At 38.3% G+C, this 8050-nt stretch overlaps 1 pseudogene; it reads left to right on the top strand.

Annotated features, from left to right (window-relative positions):
• The first annotated feature begins 6826 nt into the window (after positions 1-6826).
• On the top strand, positions 6827-7513 carry LOC149197242 (protein disulfide-isomerase pseudogene; annotated as a pseudogene).
• The last annotated feature ends 537 nt before the right edge of the window (positions 7514-8050 follow it).

Below are 8050 nucleotides of genomic sequence, written 5' to 3'. Positions count from 1 at the left end.
GTTTGGGTGGAAATTTTGGTACCTGTCAGGAAGAAAATGGGGAAATATGGTTCTGTGTAGAATTCATAAATTGAAACAACACATCTCTCAAAGACAACTACCCCATTGCCTAAAATGGATCAGATGCTATAGAAGGTAGTTTGGGTTGAAAGTATTTCCACATTGGATGGGTTTTCTAGTTACAATCAAGTCAGGGTTGACCCAAAAGATGTGCTCAAAATTACATCTACAACTCTGTGGGGTACATTTTCCTATGTACGGATGCCATTTCCATTGATGAATGCAAGGAAAATTTTAAAAGAGCCATGGACTATGCCTTTACAGACATCAAGGACCAGTTCATGGTGATATATTTTATTATATGAAAGCATTATCCAAGAAGGCAACATACCACCTGGAGAACTTGAAGGAGGGGTTTTTCTTATATGTATAAAGTTCAACATTTCACTTAACTCAAAGAAGTCATTCTTGGGAATGGTAGAGAGAAAGTTGTTGGGCCACATTGTATCTTCTCAAGGAGTGAAAATTGATCTAAGAGGGTTTAAGTTATAAATGCTATTACTTTTCTCAAACATAAGAAGGTGTTGTAGCGGCTACAACCACCCTCCAAAATTTTGCTTTAACCTTTTTCGAAGCCTCCCTACCAAGCTTTCACAACACTTTGTCTTTCTTCGTCAAGTACTCAAGCTTCAGTGTTTTCCTCACACAAAGACAACTTGACGATCACAGTCGGTCCATTCCCCTCATAGGTTGTTCACCCAAACTGAGTCCAACGATAGGATGAGCAGCTTCCCCTTGAAAATTGCACATTTCTAGAGGGAAACTAGCCTTCCCTCCAGAAATTGTGCAATCCTCTTTGGTAGCCTGCTGAGCTCCAAGATTGTACAATCCTACCAGCCAACACTCCTAGCATGATTTGCGCAAATTTCCCCAGCAGGGCTATTCAGCCTGCGATTTGCGCAAATCTAGGCAGCAGTCAGCTGCTCTACCAAGAAATTGTGCAATCCTCCTGGGCAGTCAGCCCAGCTCCTAGCCAGGAATGCACATTTTTCACGAGCAGTTGAGCAACTGCATGCATGAATAGTCTGGTTGACTAGTTCCATCCAAGACCAAGGGGACTTGACTTGCATGCATGCATGACGTTCTCTTCCTAGAATAGAAGGAGACAACATGGAAAAGGCATCCCATGATTTAGGGATCTATTTTTAGCATCCGGGGGTTACATGCAAAGTTGTTTTAGAAGTTTCCCTCCAAGTGTCGCTTTTTCCTAGATTTGAGGCATGCGCGTCATGAGAACAAACTTATTTATTCAATGCATGAGATCTCATTCATTCAAATTGATCTTGGAGCTCTGATGTCCCATAGCACATCCAAGACCCTTCGACACATCTGACTCAACTATTCATGGGTAAGTGCCCTCAACTTGTCTTTTTCAGCGTTTCTGTCGCTTTTTGTGTATTCTCTTGTGTGAGTGATGTTTGCTTGTTTTCATTGAATTCTTGTCGTCGTTTTCATGTATACTAGCTTTTTGTAGCTCTTTTTCAGTTTTCGTTGCTATCTCACTACTGTCACATGCATGAAACTATTTTGCACGGGCGTTCACCGAACCGGTAAACTGCCTCACCTGCATGCATGTTGATCTGTTTGTTGAATCTTTCATTCATGTTTTGCATGCACTTTCAATCTCTTCTGCTATCACTTAGCATCAACATGCATTCACTGTCTTATTTACTTTCAGTTTCTTGATAGTGAGTCGAGCCAACCTTGGCCCAGTCTCTGCCTTCACCAAGGCTACATTGCGCAATATGGGGAAGGAATGCTCGCCTTCCTCTCCAGAAATGCGCATTCCTGCCTAGTACTAGCCTCCAAGAATGTTTTGCACATTTCTGGAGGACAATGGCTACTTGGCCCAAGAAATTACGCAAATTTGTCCCTAGGCCAACAGTCCTTCCCAGCTAGAATTGTGCATTGCACAATCCCAGTAGCCATCTGTTAGAGACTAGATTTGCCTCAGGCTGAAAAGACAAGGTTCTAGGTCCACATCAAACCACGCTCATCCTCGTAGCTAGCCCTACGAGGACAGGAGAGGGCTCTTTCCGGGTTGATCTCAGCAAAAGATAGGCGATGGGCTCGAGATCGCTGAAATAAAAGATAATTTTAAGCTAGGTATGAAGTACAAGGGTTTGTCTTGAGTTTTTTGGGGGTTTTGTGTTGGAAACAGGGAAAGGCAATTTTGGGCTTGGGGATGAGGCATAGTTTTCGCAAAGTTCTGATTGGGGCAAGGAAGGCAATTGTTTTGATGCTTTAAATTGAGTGAATGGATAGATAGGACTGGTGAGGAGCTAAGGAGAGCAAGAGAGTCTCAAGAATTCTCCTTAAACAGATGAAAACATGGAAATTTAAACAAATTCAAAGGCAGAGCATAGCAGTTAATGGATTCTACTTTAATCACTCATTTGTTCAAATTCGGAAGAAGAGACAGGAAAATGATACACATAACACTAATGAACTTACAATTACTTAGAAAAGAACACCATCAAAAACATAAAGCCACATGGATCCCAAACAGTGCTGCAAAACCCTGGTCTTTCCTTAGCCAAAAATGCAGAAGTGAATGTACAATAGAGTGCCAAACTTTTCCCAAGAGTCCAACCATGAAAATGACTAAGAAATTACATAATATAGGCAAGCCAACCTATTCCCTTGCTTCTAGGGGTCGATCTCATCATTCTAGGAGCTGTTTCAACCAATTCTAAGCAAAGCATTAAAATCTAGGCAGTCAAAACAACTTGCCTCTATAAGGTAGGAAACTGATTCATTCATTAAATTTTCACTTTTTGGTGAATGAATCTTCTAGAACAAGTAAATAAGTACCAAAATTACATCATGTTCATCCAATTACATCAATATATATCAAAAGTTACATCACGAAGAAAAACTAGTCAAGATGACCGAATTTCTGAGCTGGAAGGTGAAAAATTGGGCAAAAAACCTCTGTGCGCCGCGCCAAAATCTGTATGCGTCGCGCCACTTTGGAACTGATTTTGAGGCACTTCCTGAAGTCCAAATTGAGCCCAAGTCTGCTTGTTGGAAATCACTACCTGTCTACTTTCCAACCCAAGTGGAATTTATAAATTTGGTGCCCATTTTCCCCTCCAAAACCTCAACCTCCCAAGACTGCTTCCTGTGTGTGAAAATAGGGTCAGAGAGGTCATTTTTAGGATGTTTTTAACCTCCTGAGGACTCAAAACTTGCCCAAACTTCTTGGCCATGCACCAACAGTCATGATTTTTCATGCCAAATCTAAAAATGTAAATTTTTTGAAATTTGGAGCTCCCTAGCAAAAGCGCCCACGTGGCGCGGCGCACAGGGAGAAAAACCCTGTTTTTTGTACCAAAATTTGTAAAAATGCCAAAAATGCCCCAAATTTCTTGAAATTTGGGCTGGAGCTTCTTCATTAAGTTCCATGCTGAGCTAAAGAGGTTTCGGCCAATATCTGAAGACGATCAAGTTCCCTTTGCCTCTTTTGCTTCCTTATTGCCTTCTTTAGTTTTGCCTTTAAATTCCTAATTCTTGCCTTGCAAACATGATTTCGTGCCCAATAATGCTTTTTCATGTGCCTGAGCATGTACTTTTCCTTGTTTTCTTTCGCCAATAGCTTCTCTAAGTGGATGTTGATCCTATCGAGCCAAATCTCTCGATTAGCCTCTATCTCTTGCTGAATGGGTGTCCTCTCATTTAGGCTTCTTTGGGCAGCCTGCTGGTCTTCACGGATGTTTTGCCACCTCTATGAGGCCTCCTGGGTGCATGTACCTCTATTAGCAAATCACTATGTGTCTCTTCTTCATGATCATATGACGGATCAGATGTCATGTCTGCTGGTGGACAAACTATCTTGGACAAATAGGTGTTGATATGTCACATTGTCTTGTAATGCCTTTGATGATGTGCTTGACCTTTGTCACCAAGAGAAAAAAATGACATGAGGGACAGTAAGGGGAGGGAAAAATAGTGAGGGATTAGGGACTATTGGGACAAATTTTATTAGGGAAATGTAGGAGGGTTTGAGGGGTTTTATGTATAGGGTTAAGAGAGTTTTGGCAGGGTTTGTTTGGGTTTTGGAATTTGAGAATTTTGGGACAGAGAATTTGGGATAGGGGTTTGATGTTTTTAGGGAGTAGGGAAACTTAGGAATGATGGAAATAAGGAAGAAATGGGATGGGGAAATGAATTTGGTGAAAACCTGTTGGGACTCAGAAATGTCATATTTTCATCCACCTTTTTCTTCACTATTCCTTACATTTCATCATCCCATTAACCTTTTATCATATCATTTTCATACATACATTTGGGTTTCACCTTCTTATTTTCCATTTTATTCATTTTTATATTACAAGTGAATTTATGATCAATTATTAGAAAATACACATATTTTTATATATATCTCAAGAATATGCGAGTTTTGTGGTGTGTAGGAAATATGTGAAGAATTAATATCTCCTCCACCATATTAAGGAGATAATTATGCAAGCCTATTCCTAAGGAGAAAAGTATGGAGGATTTGGTTGGCATATCTTATCCAATTCCTAAGGAGAAAAGCATGGAGGATTTGGTTGGCATATCTTATCCAATTCCTAAGGAGAAAATCATGGAGGATTTGGTTGGCATATCTTATCCAAGATATGTGAGAGATTTATGGAGGATTCAAAGGGATCATATTTTGTATTAATGGGAAAGTAGTTAAAAATGCTTGAGAGATTTGTGGGATCATATCTTGTAATAATGGAAAATTAGTTGAGAGTGCTTGAGAGAATATTGGATATGTAATTATGAGAAGGTTATCTTCCTCATGTATATAAGAGAGTGCTCTCTCTTCATTTTGATAATGAATGATGGAAAGGAATTATTAGTTTTTCATTTTTATTGTTATGCTTTCATGATTTGTAATTTGGTTTTTGTAATATAAGATATTTTTATTGTTGTGAGCTCACATATGTTGTTTGTCATTCAATTCTTTACATGTTGTATTGCTTTTCCTTTATGCAATTTCCTGCTTTCATAGTTAATGTTTCAATGCCTTCTTAGATTAATTTGATTTTAGTAATTTAGATTAGATTAGATTAGTTCCACTTCAGTCCTGCATATATAGTGCATGCGTCTCGTAAGTCTACGAACCTCAGATTGACAAATTAAATAGTTGGGCAAGTACTACAACAGAATTAAACGAACATAGTTTCACCCAACATTTTGGCGCCGTTGTCGAGGAGGCACGATGGATTGAAGTTTAGTTTGATTTTTCATGCAAGTGTGTTTAGACATGTTCCTAACTCCGAGGTGTTAAGGTGGTGAGACGTGGGGAACAGCCTACGCATCGCATTCGAGATACCGTAACGGGCTCGACCTCTTATGGATCAGGGCATGTAGGGTGTGTTTACTTTTATGCAAGTGTGAATTTCAATTTCTGCAGGTGTGTTTGATTTTCACAACTATGAAGAACGTTTGATGAATTCATGGTTCATGGTTATAATTGAAGCATTCGATTACTCAATTAATGAGTAGTCCTTGTAAGAGAGTTTAATTAAGTATTGAATTCAAGATTATTTCTGTGGTCCTTTTGTTTTTAATTCAATTTTTAGCGTGCTGATTTTTTTTTTGTGATTTAACAATGAGTTTCAGCTTGGAACTACTCACTCAGATCCTAGCAGAAGTCGGGATCTCTTCTTCCTTAGAAGAGATCTTGACAAGAATTAAAGCTTCAACTACTCCCCAAGAAATAAATGAAGATTCAACGTCTGAAGAATCCTGCGTATCTGATGGCGAACAATCATTCAAACAGGAGATCGATGAAGAAGAGCAGCATATCAGAGAAGAAGAACAAGAGTTACAACATGATCTAAGTGAGAGAAACTGTGCTTAGCAAAGCTTTATCGAACAATGGTTCCAGGTAAGTACTAGATTAGATTCATTTTTTTAATTTTTAGTTGATTTGCAGTTAGAGCAACTAGACTCATTCACTCTCGAATATTTTCATTTTTCATTTGAAAAATTGTTGCTGGGTCTATTGTTGTTACTGCTACGTGAGTGGCTTCATTGGAAGTTTAACTACACGTAACTAATTTGTAAATTATAATTAGTATAGAGTAGGTAGGCTTTCAGTTTTAGATTTTGCTTTCATTTTCAATTTTGCTTTTACCTAGAATAAGTATGCTCTCCTCCTGCGTCTTTGTATGATCTCGAGGATCAGAAAATAGGGATGATTTAGACTAATTTCAAGAATAAATTCATGTTTTGCAATATGCTTCATCACCAACATCTTTCGAGATGCAAATTATTATGTCCATTTGTTAAAAAAATTAAGAGAAAGTTTAGTTTCTTTCTCAACTTTAGTTTTTCATTGATTAAAAATTAAAAATTAAAAATTAAAAAAAAAAAAAATTAAAAACTAACCATTTTTGTTTTTAAAGATAGGATTACCATTTTTGTTTTTCAAAGATAGGATTAATTCCATTTTTTTAGACTTAAAAAAAATAATAATAATAATTCATGAAAACAAAACAACGCAAAACATAAAAAAAAAAAAAAACCAGCAAAATCAAAAACAACTATGCATCATTCATTGTATATACAAAGAATAAAACAAATCCAAGCTGAGTAGCTGATAAACCAAGCCCGGTTTAGTATCTGAGTATCCCATTCGAGCCCAACCAATGAGCCCATCCGAGCTCTGACTGGCAATGAATGTCATTATGCCTCTGTCTTGTCATTATGCCTCTGTGCGGTGCTGTAGTAACCTTGTGTTCTGTATGGCGGTGCCCTTACATTCTATATGAGCATATGGTTTCACAAGCAGGTCGTTTTTCGATCAAATCCTTCATCTGGCCCAACTTCCCTTTGGTGTGGTCATTGTAAGCGTCTTGCTCCTGAGTATGAGAAAGCTGGAGCTAGTCTTAAAAACCATGCCCAGCCCATTGTCTTGGCTAACGTTGATGCTAATGAAGAAACGAATAAAGCTTTGGCTAGTGAATATGATGTTAAGGGATTTCCAACTCTGAAGATCATTAGGAAGGGAGGGTCAAGTGTTCAGGAGTATAAAGGTCCTCGTGACGCAGATGGTATTGTGGAGTACTTGAAACAGTAGGCTGGTCCCGCATCTGTGGAAATCAAATCTTCAGAAGAAGCCACTAAACTTATTGGTGACAAGAAAGTATTCATAGTTGGCGTGTTCTTAAACTTTGAGGGTGAGGCATATACCAATTTCACTACTGTTACTGAGACAATCTGTTCAAAATATGATTTTGGTCATACATCCGATGCTACATTCCTTCCTTTGAAGGATTCTCCAATAAACCCACCATTCGTTCGCCTGTTTAAGCCTTTTGATGAGCGATATTCTGACTCTCACGATTTCAATGTTGATTCATTAGAGAAGTTTGTTGAAGAGGACATCATCGATTTCATTAATAAAAACAGAAATTCTATAAGCAAAGATGATATCCGAAAGGACGAATTGTGAAGTGCGAACATGAAGTTCATAACTAGGATGTGGCAGCATCCTGGGCCTAAGGAAACTGAGTTTTTTTTTAACCTTTTTTTCAAGTGGCCCATTATTGGGGTCTTTAGAACTTTGTAAAGTTCAAGCGAAAATCATGTCTTGGTCTCTTGATTTTAGAGGACAATGCTTTTGCCACTAGCAGGAAATGGATTAGCCCAACCTAAAGTAGGCTCTGCAGTCCTTGGTGCCTTTAATGAATTTAGTATGATGCGAAGACATAAGCATTCCCTTTGTTCGTGGATGTCACCTCAGGAAGTTATTGAAAATGCTGTGGATTACAAGCGACCAGTTTATGAGCAAGTTTTTAAGTCCTTTGCTCCCTACATGAACTCATAATCATCTGTTGTATCATGTAAAATATGGAAATTTTATAATTTGCTCTTCTCTGTTGTTTTCATCAGTTTGTCTCCAATCTAGAAACGCATGCAAAAGATATTGGCCTTGATTTAATATGACTGCATATGGAATGTTGACAAAAGCATATTACTATCGCTTCCA

Source organism: Pinus tabuliformis, chromosome 2_2, assembly GCF_031772625.1.
Source record: "Pinus tabuliformis cultivar Carrire ecotype Pingquan chromosome 2_2, CPIR1, whole genome shotgun sequence".
NCBI lineage: Eukaryota > Viridiplantae > Streptophyta > Pinopsida > Pinales > Pinaceae > Pinus > Pinus tabuliformis.
The sequence above is the reverse complement of the archived record's forward strand: the minus strand, read 5'-3'. Positions and strand labels throughout refer to the sequence as shown.